Below are 15,273 nucleotides of genomic sequence, written 5' to 3'. Positions count from 1 at the left end.
TCGGGGGCGCGGGCGCGGCCTCCCGTGGCCCGGACCCCGCCCCGGCCGCCCGCCTCGGCCCGCCTCGGCCGCGGGGCCCGAAGCGCCTGGGCCGGCCCGGACCCCAGGACCCCAGGACCCCAGGACCCCCGGGCCGCGCCCCCGCCCCCGGGCCCCCCGGCTGACAGCTGGCGCGCGGCGGGGCCGGGCAGGTCGCGCCCAAGGAGCGTTTTCCGGACGGCAGCGTTTTGTTGACAAAACACCTCAAGTGGTGGAAAGTTGGTGCGGCCCGCCGCCCGGGCCGGGGGGGGTCGGCTGCTGGGGGGCCGGGCCGGGGGTCAGGTGCCGGGGGCCCGGCCGGGCTGCTGGGGCTCCTCGAGCCTCCTCCAGGCACTTTGTCCGCCGCCGCTACTGCGAGGTGCTTAGAAATTGCTCTGGGGGCAGTTTCCTAGATGTATTTCGTTCTCAAGGGTATTTCCAGGAAGAGACCGCCAACGGCGTCAGTTAAATGCCTCAGGAAGCACATGCTTGTGAGCTCGTTAGTTGTCGTCTCCGTGTCGCGGTGCCGCCGCTCAGATTCCACGGATAGACGGGAACCAAGTTGCAAAGTGTAATTGCACATGCTCTTCAACCGCAGTCGGGTTCCTAGACCCAAACTCGGTCCTCGGTGCGTCTTCCTTCGCCCTTTTTCTGTGAGCCGCATCCCCCCGCCCCCTTGCCGGAGGGCGCCCTGGGCCCGCCGCGGCCCCTGTGCTTGCTCGGGTGTGGGGGTGACCCTCCGTGCACACGTGCACCGCTCTGGAAGCAAGTTACTGCCGGGCTGGGCCATCGGGAGCAGCGTCTGCTGGCTTTCTCTTTGTAAAGGAAAAAGGGAAGTTGTTTGTTTTGAAGTTAACGCTGACTAGATCAAGTGCATAGTTTTTACAAAACCCACTTCAGCGACGCCTGGGTGGCTCAGATGGTTGAGCCTCTGCCTTCAGCTCAGGTCATGGTCTCGGGGTCCTGGGATCGGGCTCCCTGCTCCTCGCTCTGCCTCTGCCTCCCCCCTGCTTGTGCTCACACTTTCACGCTCAAATAAATAAATAAAATCTTCTAAAAAAACCCACTTCAGACTTTAATGAGGCAGGTTTGTTGGCAAGGGCATCCTTTGTGACTTTTTATATAGAAATATTAATATTTGTTTTGTCTATATCATGGTGATAAAATTAGGAGACTTGAAAGGATTTAGTTGGAGTCTTTAAAAAAGTACTATGAATAAGCCAAATTTCAGTTGGTCACTAAACAAAGCTACCTTTTGAGATGAAAGCTCTCACGGGAGTTGGACTCCACTCTGAGAGCTTCCAGTGGGACGTTGGTGCAGGGACACACACCTCCCCAAACCCTTACGCAGGCCACCTCCCTGTCATGCTTTTACGTTTTCTCAGTACAAGATCTAGCACAAGGTAAGACATGTTCTGTGAATCCAGAACGTCTCAAAGGACAGAGTTAATCCCCTGTGTTGGAAAAAAGCTGGGACTCTTAGTCTACCTGACAGGTGATTATCTGACAGCCGTCCCCTCCCGCACACACTGTTTGCTCTGGTTCTTTCTGATATTTTGGACTTGAGGACTCTGCTCTCTTCTTTAATGTCACTACGTGCAAACAAGGAGGCTTGTAAGTAAGTCACACTGTGGAAAGAATGTTCTAGCACCCTGGAGAAAGATTTAAAATACATTATGAGGGCAATTGCTTGAATTCTGTGTCTGTGCCGTGAAGCTGCTGTGCGGTATCACTGAGTGGACGGAATGTGTGCATCTGCATTTCAGGCCCTGTCCAGCACAGACTTTGGAGAGTGAGCGCGCTGGGAGGTGGAGCTCCTGCAGCAGGCGGACAGTGGTCATGGTCAGTGCACGCCTTGGCTTCCCTCTGCGTTTTCAGCTTTTCTTTGCCTGGCCTCAGCTCCTTCGGTTTGTGAATTCTGGTCTGATTTCCTTCTTCCGTGGGAGGATTGCCTTGCGAGGGGAGGGAAGCAGGTGAATGATGGCGGACATGGTGCTGACATGGCGCCAGAGCCTCAGATGGCTCTCCTTTACCAGCATTCTGTTTCCTTCTGAGCTTCTCTGCACAAAACACAGAGTTTCGAGTCTGCGACTGTCGTTCTTCTAATTACTATTTGGTTTTTAAGGCACTATTTAAATCTCAGGGCTCGAGCACATAAGCTGTCGGAATCCGTTTTCTTATTTACATTCTGTGTTTTAGTGAGTTTAGCTACATAAAGAGTCACAGTGTGCCTCTGGCCCTGGCCGTCCCGTAGCCTCTGCAGTGTCGGGACTCCACAGATCTCCAGTCCACGCCCCTCCCAGGGGCTCACCCTCCTTATACCCCTGTCTTTCCTGCCCTTCTCCCTCACCCCACTTTCCAGCACCCAGATGTTTCTTCACTCTGAAATGGCTCAGATCACTTCCTTGTTAATTATTTGATAATGTGCTTTTGGTGGCTCAAATTCCGGAAGGCACTGCTAGGAGAAAAACAAAGCCTTTCCTTCTCGTGCTCCCTATTTCTGAGGCAGAGGGTCCTGGGAGACACAGAGGTGCTTGACTCTGTGAGGATTCTGGCCTCTTGCTCTCTACCTACCATGGTTCTGTCTGCAGCGGGCAGCGGTGGTTTTGGAAAAGAAGGCCTTGCCCTCAGGGAACCTGAGCAGTGATCCTGGGAATAGACTTAAACCAAAGAAAAAGGCCCAGCGAGTGCTTCCAGGAAAAGTACAGGCAGGCGTAGACAGAGGTGATGGGCAGTTTCTGCTTGAGAAGTATGTTCCAAGAAGACCTCTTTTTAGAGGGAGTCCGACCCTGAGGGGTCTGGGGCCACGGATGGAGGCCCCAAGGAAGAAGCATCAGTGCGGTGGAGAGGCTGACCCCTCTGCTTGAGCTCGAATCCCATGGGTACCTCTGGGTCTGCAGCAGCCTGTGCTCCTGATGGAGCTTCAGAAAAGAAACTTCACAGAGCCTCTCACCGCTGATGGCAGCCTGGGGCTGGGGTGGGGCGGGCTGTCCCCTGTTGGCCCACCGCGGCGCTCGCTAGGCAATGGCTGCTTGATCTGGACGGGGAGGACCTGGCCCCTTGGCTGTGAGGCCCTGCACCTGCTCTGTCCTGCTTCACCGCCCCCACAGATGTAAACCACGAGGGACTGAGTTTTCATCCAAGGCCACTGTTAACTGATCCTCACCTTACAGTCTGCTCACTTGATTGCCTCGCGAGGGAGCAGCGTCGGAAACAGTGAGCTCTTCCGGGAGAGCTCCAGTTACTCTCTCGCAGAGGCCATATTCCACATCCTGTAAGTAAAAGGACGCTTTAAAAACTCTTGGTAGCTTCCAGCCACAGCAGCAGTTTCACACCTATCCCTCGTGGGACTGCCCTGGTCCCTGTGGGAAGAGGTAAGCAGCAAGGGTGCTGGTGTTGGGTAAAGGGGACCCACAAAACGAGTGAGCAGAACCACCCAAATAGCCCTGGTCTGTGACCCAGAACATTTCAGGGACAGAACAGGGACCGGCTGACCTTAGCATGGTCTGTTTGCTTGCTTTGGAATGTGCTTTGTTTCCAAGGTAGCCTTATCACGATTTCTGACTACATCTTATGGAAAGGGCTCTGGTTCTGGGTTTCTGGAGTTTAACCCTTAGCAGCTATCCCTGGCTCTCGGTTCTGTCCCCCATCTCTGCGCAACTGGGGCTGGATTACAGTTTCTCGTTGTGTGAGCACAGTGGCTGAGGCACTTGATGCTCTAGCCACCCCAGGACGTGTTCGTCATGGTGACACGTGCTCAGAATATGCAAAAGGTACTCTCAGACCTAGGCCAGGTCTGAATTTATGACCTTGGTGGGAAGACTGTTGTCTCCCAGTGTGAACTAGGCAGGAGTGTCGCTGTGGCTCGATTCGTTGAGAGCGTGTGAACCCTGAGCTGGACACAACTGTGCTTCAGTGTTTGGAAGATTCTATTATGATGTTTCCGACTTACAGAGAGCACTTGTGAGAATGTTGCTGTGACTGCTACCTTCTGCCCATCTGGTGCTTGCCAAACTTTTCCGAAGGAAATTGCAGATATCCCAGCATGTCACCCCTAAATGTCCTTTTCTCCAAAGAAGAGGCAGAAAGGGACTCTTCTGTAGGACCTACACACCATCACTGACCACGTCTAGGACAGGGCCCAGGCCAGTCCCTGCCTCCATCCCCCCACTTGCCCCCAGTGGTCTTTGGGAGCTGATGTCTCCAAACCAGAATTGAGTCTAGGTCATTATTGGCTGTTACGTCTCTTTAGTTTCTTTTCTTTGCAGAAAAATGCCTCCATGACATTGACTTTTTGAAGAGACTAGGCCAGGGGCACCTGGGTGGCTCAGTCGTTAAGCGTCTGCCTTCGGCTCAGGTCACGAGCCCGGGGTCCTGGGATCGAGCCCCACATCGGGCTCCCTGCTCCGCGGGAAGCCTGCTTCTCCCTCTCCCACTCCTCCTGCTTGTGTTCCCTCTCTCGCTGTCTCTCTCTGTCGAATAAATCAATAAAATCTTTAAAAAAAAAAAAAAGAAGAGACTAGACCAGTTGTCTTGTGAGTGCCCCGTGTTCTGGATCTGTTTTGCACTGTGCCGTTTATCTTGTTCCTCTGCTCCCCGTGCTCCCCGTGTGCTGTGGTCTGGTGGTAAGAGGCTCACTTGGAGGCAGGCGGCACATTTTCACCAAGGCGATGCTCTGTGCTTCCTGCCGCACCTTCTGGGGGGCTGTCCTGCTGGTACTGACACCAGCTTCCCTTGTTCTTTATCTGTGTTCCCTCATCTGGGCGTCCTGAGACGAGAGGGAAAATGCTGGACCCTCCCTCTTTGTCACTACTCATCGGGGGAGCAGTGCTCCTGACATTTAGCTTCACTGTGGTAAATGCTGCCGTTCTTCCTTTTTCTTTCTTGAATATCAGTGCAGAGTAATGGGTTTTTATTTATTCATTGTACTGGGGCCTATTAAAGGCTCGTGTTTGTGTTTGGATGTTCACACGGTTGTAGCTGAGCAGCTGGGCGCCCCGCTGCGCAGGCTCCTGGTCCTCCCGCGGCATCAGCATCGTTCTGAGAGCACTGCTCTGGCCCCTTGCCCTCCCTTCCCGACCTGCAGGCCCTGACCTGCCGGCCGAGGTTGCTCCCAAGTGCTGCGGTCCCTTTCCACGCAGAAAAGTGTTGGTGTGTGCACTGTGTTTGCCTATTATTGTGGCTGTAAGCACCTATCTCATGAACAGAACTAGGAAACGCTTGTTTAAAACATGGTAAGTTCCAATGATATTTTCAATACAAGTTTGAAATTATATGGTTTTACTTAATTTCTTTGATTTTTAAAATTTATCCTTTTCTTATCCTGAAAATCTTGATTCTTAATGTCGTTGGCATAGTTATTTTATGCTCAAGTATACATAAAATAGGGTGTAAAATTACTGTATTGTGTTGCCACTACTAATGGGACTCCTTAGCAGAGTTTAAGGTGTTTTGGTGTTTGTCTGTTTTTAAGATTTTATTTTTAAGTAATCTCCACACACACCCACCGTAGGCCTCGAACTCAAGACCCTAAAATCAGGAGTTGACCCTCCACGGACTGAGCCAGCCAGGCACCCCTACAGTGCTTTTGTTTTTAAGTTCCTTTGGTTCTTAGTACATATTATGTTGAGGATTAAGTGCTGTGTTTGGAAACAAGCCTCTTGATGAATATTCTTTTGTCTGTGGTTGTGTTCCCCATTTGATATACAGTTAGGTTTTTTTGTTTCAGATTTGGAATTTTTAAATTTTATCTTTATGTTCAAAATCGTTACATGGCTCAAAAGTCAAAATCATATGAAAGATATGATCAGAGATTTCACATCTCCACTCTTTATAGGCAGGCAGCCGTTTTTATTTCTGTTTTTCCTGCAAAAATCTTGGTTTCCTCTCTCGTCTGTCATAAAAGGTAGTAGCACGAACTGTTTACACTGTGTGTGTCCCGCTTCTTTATTCACCACGTCTGTGACTGTAGCAGCCCTTCCTGATGGGTGTGGAGTGGTTTTCCAGCGCGGACTGGGGCGTGCTGTGGTGACAACTGGGGCCCGTGTTGTTTTCTGCTTGAGGCGTGCTGTCCTGGGGCTCTGGTCCTAGCGGTGGGATTGCTGGGTCCAGGGATGTGCTTGTAGGAGGTGTTTCCATGTGCCTCGCGTGCCCCACCACGCGTGTGGTCCCGTGAGTGCTTTCCACAGCCTCGCGGACAGGGAGTTTCCCAGCTCTGGGTCTTTGCCAGTCTGACCCAGTGAGATCTAGTTCTTGGAGTAGTGTTCCTTTAATATGCTTCAGTTCGGATGTGAAAAGTGGAAAAATATACTTTACTAAATCGGATATGGTTGGTAGCCAAAGTGTTTGAGATCATGAAATAGACGACTATGTTAGTAAGTCACCGAGTGTGAGTAGCTGCCGGGCGGGAGCCGGGCCGCTCTGCCCCTGCCTTCCACATCCGAGTAGTTGGAAGGTGGTTTCTTTCACTCTTTCAATAAAAAATAACAGTAGATTCTCCAAGTCAGAACATTTCCATGCATTTTACTTTTTCTAGCCTACGGAAAGGAACCTCTGATTAGCTGTCTTTTACTTTTTGGTATTTTTGTGTTTGAAATGAAAAGTAAAATAAGTTCAGAAGACTTTGGTTTTGGGTGTCTCTCCTCTCCCGTCTCTTGGCTCTCGTCATAATTTGGGATTGCTGTGCTTACTGTCAGAGTATGACGTTATTGCCTTCACCGCGGGAGTGCCCAGCATCTGGGTAGCCCTCGGGCTGTAGAGAGCTGGGGCTGCCTCCTGTCTTGGGGGACCCAGGCTGCAAGTTGTTAACGGAAGGATTCTGTGTTAACGCGTTGTCGTTGATTACCCTATTTCTGTTTGCTGGAGAATAGAGTCAGAATCATGGTGTTGGTTCCAGATGCCATCCACATAAATCCCCTCCTGAGTTTTGGGGCAGGTGGCAAAAACCAAATTATTCTTTACACATATGTAAAATTATCAAAACTGCCACAGTAACATAATCCTTTTGTGGTTTGAAAACCAAAGATAACATGCTTCTTTTTTTCCTTTAATTTGTGCTGAAATAGTAGAAAAACATTATTTTCTTCAATAGTAAACTGCTGGATCAAATGACAGTATTTTTCCGAAATTAGCAACATAGTTGCTATTTATGATTATGAAATAATATGAGCAAATTAGTCAAGAAGTAAAGAAATACATAGAATAGAAAGTGAAAGTCTTTCATGATTATTGCAGTGAAGTTTTATATACCCTTCCAGACATGTACGTGTGTGGGTGCCCTTACATCCAGGGCAGTCCGGGCCGACCTCTCACCTGCCGTGAGGGCCGCCGCGGGGGGCATTCCCTCCTGCTCAGGTGGGACAGATGCATCGTGGGGGCACTCACATGGCAGCTGCTGAGGGATGTGTAGATGATTCCCAGCTTTTAACTCTTCTATTTTTTAAAAAAGATTTTAGGGCGCCTGGGTGGCTCAGTTGGTTAAGCGACTGCCTTCGGCTCAGGTCATGATCCTGGAGTCCCGGGATCGAGTCCCGCATCGGGCTCCCTGCTCGGCGGGGAGTCTGCTTCTCCCTCTGACCCTCCTCCCTCTCATGCTCTCTGTCTCTCATTCTCTCTGTCTCAAATAAATAAATAAAATCTTTTAAAAAAATAAAAAATAAATAAAAAAGATTTTATTTATTAACTTATTTATTTATTTTACAGAGAGAGAGAGTACGTACATGAGTGGGGTGAGAGGCAGAGGAGGAGGGACAAGCAGATGCACACCCAGCATGGAGCCTGACGCGGGGCTCAATCCCATGACCCTGAGCTTATGACCTGAGCCAAAGTCCAGAGTGGGCCACCTGACCCACTGAGCCACCCAGGCGCCCCTTACCTCTTCTTGTGAAGCGTAACATACATGCAGAGAAGTGCTCATCTCAGTGAATCATCACCAGTCAAGAGATGGAAAATTGCCCCTGTGCCCCCGGCCCCCCCAACCCTGAAGTTAATAATTTTCGCGGCTCGTCCACTGTCCTTCGAATCCGGGAGCTCCCGCGGCCTGTGTTGTTTGGTGTCTGGCTCGTGCTCACCAGTGTAGTTGCTGGGTATGATGGCGGTCTCTTCATCTTCGTTGCTGTGGGATCCCCACTGCCTGGGTCTGTCCCAGCGGGCTTCTGCCGTCGGTGGCCAGCTCCCGACCGTTAGGAGTCCTGCCATGAGCGTCTTTGGACTCGTCCTCTGCTCCGTGTCACGGGCATCTTGTTGGCGTGAGACCCTGTGAGTGGTCATGGGGTGAGACCAGCTTTACCAGATGCTGGCAGGCGTGTTCTGGTGCGGTGGTCGTACTTGTCTGTCGCAGGCCATCAGCAACATCTGGCATTATCAGGTCAGAGAGTGTGTGCGTGTGTGTAGCCATTTTACAAGGCGTACATTGTTGTGGCTTTCATTTGTATTTCCTTGATTTTTAAGTTTCTTAATTTTAATGTGGCCTGATTGCCCATCTTCCCTCAATAGTTCTGTTTTGCTCTAAATCAGGGTTAGAAGGATATTTTTCTCTATTATATTCCTCATTGTTTTGCCTTTAGTGTGACCATCCGTGTAGTGTGATTTGGGGGATGACGTGAACTAGGAGGCAAGTGTTGTTTTTTCCACAGAGCGATCGAATTGTCCTGGCCCATTTATTGAAAAGATCCATCTTCCTCGCTGCTCTGCAGCATCTCCAGCATAAGAAATCAGGTGTGTGCAGACATGGTGTGTGGGTCTGGTCCAGGGCTCCCCAGCCTGTGTTGGTCTTTTGGCCCCTGGAACCAATACCACGATGCCCTCAATGTAGTTTCATAAGGTGGTTTTTGTTTGTTTGTTTGTTTAGAGATCTTATTTATTTATTTGACAGAGCACAAGCAGGGGGAGCAGGAGAAGGAGAAGCAGACTCCCCACTGAGCAGGGAGCCCGACCGGGACTCGATGCCAGGACCCTGGGATCATGACCTGAGCCGAAAGCACACACTTAACTGAGCCACCCAGGCGTCCCAGTTTTTTTGTTTGTTTTTTTAAAAAACCTTTTTAATTTTAAAGTCTAGCACAGACACAGAAACTGGATGAAGTAAATGTACAGCTTGAGGGGTTATTGTAAGGTGGACATTTTTGTGACCATCGCTTTGGTCAAGAAAGAAACTTCGGCCAGGCCCAGAATCCTCCCTTGTATCCTGTCCCTGTTCTGTGTCCGTCCCTCCCTCCTCCTGACAGAAGTAACTTCTGATCTCACCATTATGGCAGCTCCTTCTTTTCTTCATAGTTTGATGGCTGAATCGCATACCTCCAAATAGTAGTTAAGTTTCACCTATTTATTCAGAAGATGCCAGGGGCGCCTGGGTGGCTCAGTCGTTAAGCATCTGCCTTCGGCTCAGGTCATGATCCAGGGGTCCTGGGATTGAGCCCCGCATCGGGCTCCCTGCTCCGCGGAAAGCCTGCTTCTCCCTCTCCAGCTCCCCCTGCTTGTGTTCCCTCTCTCGCTATGTCTCTCTCTCTCAAATAAATAAAATCTTAAAAAAAAAAAAAAAAAGAAAGAAGAAGATGCTGTAGCTCACCCCCCAGCTCCCATGGAAGTTTTTGTGGTTGACTTGTGTTTCTCCCAGCCTAGATTTTGCTGATGGTGGTCCTCCAGTATAATTTGATCTATCCTTGGTTTCCTGTAAATCAGTACTTAGATATAGAGGTTTGATCAGATTCAGGTCTGGTTTTTTTTCTTTTTTTTAAGATTTTATTTATTTATTTGACAGAGGGAAACACAGCGAGATGGGAACACAAGCAGGGGGAGTGGGAGCGGGAGAAGCAGGCTTCCCACGGAGCAGGGAGCCCGATGGTGGGGCTCGATCCCAGGACTCTGGGATCAGGACCTGAGCCAAAGGCAGACGCTTAACAACTGAGCCACCCAGGTGCTCCAGATTCAGGTTTTTGACCTCTGGCAAAACTCCTACATGAGGAAGCACCTAATGTGTGGTGTCTCTCTCTCTCTTTTAAAAGTAGGCTCCATGCCCAGTGCGGAGCCAGTACGGGGCTTGAACTCACGATCCTGAGATCAAGACCTGAGCTGAGATCGAGAGTAGGACACTTAACTGACAGAGACACCCAGATGCCCCTGGTGTCTCTTTTTTTTTTTTTTTTTTTTTAAAGATTTACTTATTTATTTGAGAGAGCGAGAATGAGAGAGAGCACATGAGGGGGGGGAGGGTCAGAGGGAGAAGCAGGCTCCTCGCTGAGCAGGGAGCCCGATGCGGGACTCGATCCTGGGACTCCAGGATCATGACCTGAGCCGAAGGCAGTCGCTTAACCAACTGAGCCACCCAGGCGCCCGTGGTGTCTCTCTTTTTTGATGTTGGCCAAGCCAGCGATGTATAGACATACATGCATTAATTCGTAACAGGTTAAAAAATGATGATGTTCTGGCTGAGTTACTGCTTCTTTGTTTATGAGCTGGACTTGTAGTAAAAGGAACGTGTCATTATTATTTGGTTATCTAGTTCTATACTTCATATAGGACACCCAAGATAAATGCTTGATTCTTCTCTTCATCACTTTTCAAAATAATGAATCAATTTTCTATCATCCTCCAAAGGTGACCTATTGAGGATTTTATTTTGGTATTATGAACTCAGATTTAAACATATTGGATGAATTTTAATGTCTTGTTCATGGTCCTTATTTATGTTGAGGTTGTCTCATGTTTGGGTAACGGGAGCCTTTATAAGCTCCCAGACACTTTTGACACAATTCTAGCTAGTTCTCATAGGTTCCTTGCTCTCTGGTGTGCCAAGATGCTCCAGGCTTGTCATGTATTCTTCCTGCCCCAGACCTGGGATAAGCCATTCTGTTAAGAAGCCCTGGTCTTTGTTGATGGGAAATGACGTTTCAGATCCAGTCTGCATGTTAGGGACATTCGTTGCTGTTGGGTTTGTGGTTGTTTCTGGGTCTGTGCAGTGGACAGAGCTGGTCACAGACGGTAGCATGTTTATTTGACCTTTTATCTCGCATCCCCACCTCCCTTCTCCACCAGGAACCCCCGTTCTCCAGGATGGAGGAGAGGAGAATATTGGACCATCACTAAGTGCTCGTTTGCTGTACCCATCGCCGCACGTGTCACAGCCTCAGACTGACCCACAGTAGCACTGTGCACGTATCGTCACTGTTTGCATGAGACCTGCTCTCCATCTCCTGTCCTCCATAGTCCTTGCAGAGCCTAGCATATCTCTCCCAGAAACCCTTGTCAGTCTTAGCTCTGTAAGTAAATACACGCTAAGTGCTCACACCTGTCCCTCTGCCAGTGTCTCTAGACTTTTACTTGAGAACTCTTCTTTCCTAGGGTTCTCAGGAAGGACTCATGGAAAATATTACTCGAATTCTTGCATGTTGATAGTTTTTATGTGTCCTCTGTACTTGAAAGTCAGTTTGACTGTCTGTAAAATCCTCAGCTCACGTTTTTTTCCTTTGAATACCTTAAATATTATTCTCTTGTCTTCCAGCATAAAGCATTGCTATCAAATGCATGGTAATTTTACTTTCTTTCCTGTGTAAGTGACCTTGTTTTTTTGCCTGAATAGTATTCTTTTTTAGTGTTGTTAGGCGTGGATTTCTCATTCAGATGGCTCCACAAGTTTTATTTCAGGAAAGGGTTTTAAGATTTTAGTATTTTGTTCCCTGGCTTTGTCCCCTCCATTTTTGCAGGGTGGGGAGGGGCTCTGATTATGTGTGTGTTGGATCTTCTTTACCATCCTTTCAGTTCGCTTCTCTGGGGTCTTTTTTATTCCTTCATTTCTTTTTCATTAAAAAAATATTCCTTTCCTCTTCTGTTTCTCTTAAGTAAAATCAGTTGTGGAGTTTATTTGTTCTTATGGTGCTTCTAACTTAGTCTTTATTCTTGGAATGGTACTTTACTTTTATTTCTCATATTTTCTTAGGACCGATAACCTCATATCAGTATTCTAGCCGGACTTAGGTTGTCCTTTTGTATTATTTTAAAATATCTTGGGGCACCTGGGTGGCTCAGATGGTTAAGCGTCTGCCTTCAGCTCAGGTCGTGATCCTGGGGTCCCAGGATCAAGCCCCACATTGGGCTCCCAGCTCAGCAGGGAGTCTGCTTCTCCCTCAGCCTCTCTCCCCTGCTCATGCTCCTGCTCTCCGTCTCTCAAATGAATAAATAAAATCTTTAAAAAAAGTCTGTAGCTTCTTTTGAAATAAGTTGCAGTTTTCAGATGGTTTAATTTGAGGTTATGGTTTTCTGGTCTTCTTTCATTATCTTTGGAGATGCTTTCTGCTCTTCATTATTTTTTCTCTCATCTTTTTGTGAGACTTGGCCTTAATTCTTTCTGTTGCTTGTTGTATTCATTTTCTGGCTGCCGTAACAAATTATCATATCACAAACTGAGTGGCTGAAAACAGCATAAATTTGAAGGTTAAATCTGAGATGGGTCACACTGGGCTGAAATCAAGGTCTTGTTGGCAGGCTGCATTTCTTTCTGGAGGATGCCTGCATCTCTCGGCCAGTGGGCCCCTTCCTGAGTCTTCAAAACCAGCAACACCACATTGCGTGGGCCTTTTTCTTTTTTTTTAAGGTTTTATTTATATATATGGGAGAGAGAGTGCATGCACATCAGTGGGGAGGGGGCAGAGGGAAAAGCAGACCCCCCCTCAAGTGTGGAGCCCAACGTGGGGCTTGATCCCAGGACCCTGAGATCATGACCTGAGCCGAAGTTAGACGCTTAACCAACTGCGCCACCCAGGCACCCCAACCTGGCCCTTCTTCTGAAGGTGTCACTCCCTGTCTCTCTTCTGCCTCTTCCACCAGGAAGACCCTTGTGATCACACTGCATCCCCACAAATAAGCTAGGATAATCTTCCTTAATTCCACATGATTAATAATTCCTCCTTGCCATATAACCCAGCATACTCACAGATTTGAGGGTTAGGACATGGACTTCTGAGGGGCCCATTATTCTGTCTGTTGCATTTTTATATAATACTAATTTTTTTGTTTTTTTAAGGTTTTTTTAATGTAAGGAGATATGACTTAGACAACATTTTCTGGCTTCATGGTGCTTCCTTCCCTGTGGTCCTCTTGTGCTGTGGGAAACACTGGGGCCTCCTTTGTGTATCTAGTGATCTGTAGTTCTTCTTGCTGTTTTTGTCTGGCTTTGGGATAGAGGTGATGTGGTCTCTTAGACTGAGCTGGAAAGTATCCCATCCTCTTCTGTTTTCAGAGTTTGTGACGTATCAGTAGTATTTCTTCTGTAAATGCTTGAAAAAATTCACAAGTGAAGCCGTTTGGGCCTATGACTTTCTTGCAGGAAGATTTTTAAATCACTGATTCAATTTTTGTACTTGTTATAGGTCCATTCTGGTTTTCTAATTCTTCTCGAGTCACTCTTGGTAACTTACTACTTTCTAGGAACTTTTCCATTGTACCTGAGTTGTTGAAGTTGTTGGTACCAAGTTGTTCATAGTATTTTCTTATATTCCACTTTGTGAGGAATCAGTGGTAACGTTCCCACATTTTCGCAAACTTTGTCTTGTAGTCTTGGTTAATCTAGTTAAGGATTTGTTGGTTTTCTCGGTCTTTTAAAAGAATCAACTTTTGGTTTTGTTGATATTCTGTATCCTTTCTCAGTTTTTCATTTCATTCATACCATTCTAATCTTTATTATTGCCTCTTTTCCTGCCCTTTTTTGCAGTATTTTTTAAGGTGAATGCTTACATTATCTTTTTTTTTTTTTTTTACATGCATGGTATGATTTCAGGGTTTTTTTAAGTTTTTGTTTAAATTCTAGTTAATATACAGTGTGATGTTAGTTTCATGTATACAACATAGTGAGTCAGCACTCCTATATGCTTTTAGTTTTTTGGAATTTACTGAGATTTGTGGCCCTCTATATGCACGTGAAAAGAATGTATTCTACGGTTTTGGGGTGGAATGTTCTGAAGAAGTGCTTACGTTATTGATTCGAGGTTCTTCTTTTCTAATACAGGTATTGAAAGCTATAAATTTCTCTTTGAGCACTTCAGCATCTTATAAATTTTGTTGTGATGTTACTTTCATTTGGATGAAAATACTTTTTTCTTAAGATTTTATTTATTTATTTGACAGAGAGAGAGCAAGAGAGCCCAGGCAGGGGAGGGGTGGAAGAGGGAGAAGCAGGCTCCCCGTGAGCAGGGAGCCCAATGCGGGACTTGATCTCAGGACCCTGGGATCATGACCTGAGCTGAAGGCAGACGCTTAACCGACTGAGCCACCCAGGTGCCCCGCAGATGAAAATACTTTCTGATTTCCCTTGTAATTTCTTTCTGACACATGGATTATTTAGAAATGTACTTTTATTTCCAAATATTTATTGATTTCTCAAATTCCCTTCTGTTACTGTTTTATAATCTAACTGCATTGTGGGTGAAGGACATACTTGTATAGTCTCGGCCCTTTGGAACATAGTAATGCTTGTTTCCTGGCCTCACATGTGGTGTTTTGTGTGCAGGTGAGGGGAGTGTGGGTGAGATGGGTGTCTGTGTAGCTGCTCAGCAGGGCGATGGATGGTCTTCCGCAGCTCTGCCGGCTTCCCGTCCGACTGTCCTGCAGACCTGTCTACAGGTTTGCTGGTTCTTCTGCATGAGTCTGAACTCCTCTAGTGAATGTTCCCCTTGTACTTCTACATTTCAATGTCGTGACTTCTGCTTGGTTCTCTTCTATAATTTTTCTGTCTGTATTGATATTTATTCGGTGAGGCTTGTTATTCCTTATTTTATATGTTGTCTTTATACACTGTTTCCTTTAATTCAGTCAACAGATTTCTAATGCTTGATTTAAAGTCTTTGTCTAGTAAGTCCAACATCTGGGCCCTCTCAGGGACAGTTTCTTTGGACTTTTTTTTCCCCCATGTATAGGCCATACTTTCCTGCTTTTTTTGTATGTTTTGTAATACATTGGTTTTGTTGAAAACTGGACATCAGATCCTTCTCCCTCTCATGTTTATTGTTATTGCTGGAGTCTCATTTTGTTTTAGTCTGTTTCTCTCATGGCTTTCCTGAACGAATTCTAGAAAGCCTGTGTTCCTTGTAGTGTTTGGCCACTGAAGTCTCTGCTTGGGTAGCTTAGTGGTCAGTTAAGGATTGGTCAGAGATTTCCTTTAATGCCTTCCTTAAATGCCAGGTGTGTCTGCCATCTCTGCTAGGGGCTGTGTGCGCGTGCACCTCTGTCCTTGAGCACTTTGCCCTCGCCTTCACCCTCTGTCCTTGA

At 47.4% G+C, this 15,273-nt stretch overlaps 1 protein-coding gene across 2 annotated transcripts in view; it reads left to right on the top strand.

Annotated features, from left to right (window-relative positions):
- The first annotated feature begins 432 nt into the window (after positions 1-432).
- ZBED4 (zinc finger BED-type containing 4) overlaps positions 433-15,273 on the top strand; it is a 34,042-nt gene continuing 19,201 nt past the window's right edge. Inside the window, exon 1 of one of the 2 annotated variants that reach the window (XM_034986069.1) lies at positions 433-646. The gene's annotated coding sequence lies outside the window, so the exon portion shown is untranslated. Of the gene's footprint in view, positions 647-1,001; positions 1,861-15,273 lie in introns of those variants that run through there. The other variant, XM_034986066.1, reaches the window with a different exon arrangement.

Source organism: Mirounga leonina, unplaced genomic scaffold (assembly GCF_011800145.1).
Source record: "Mirounga leonina isolate KUSES-001 unplaced genomic scaffold, KU_Mleo_1.0 Mir_375, whole genome shotgun sequence".
Taxonomy (NCBI): domain Eukaryota; kingdom Metazoa; phylum Chordata; class Mammalia; order Carnivora; family Phocidae; genus Mirounga; species Mirounga leonina.
The sequence above is the reverse complement of the archived record's forward strand: the minus strand, read 5'-3'. Positions and strand labels throughout refer to the sequence as shown.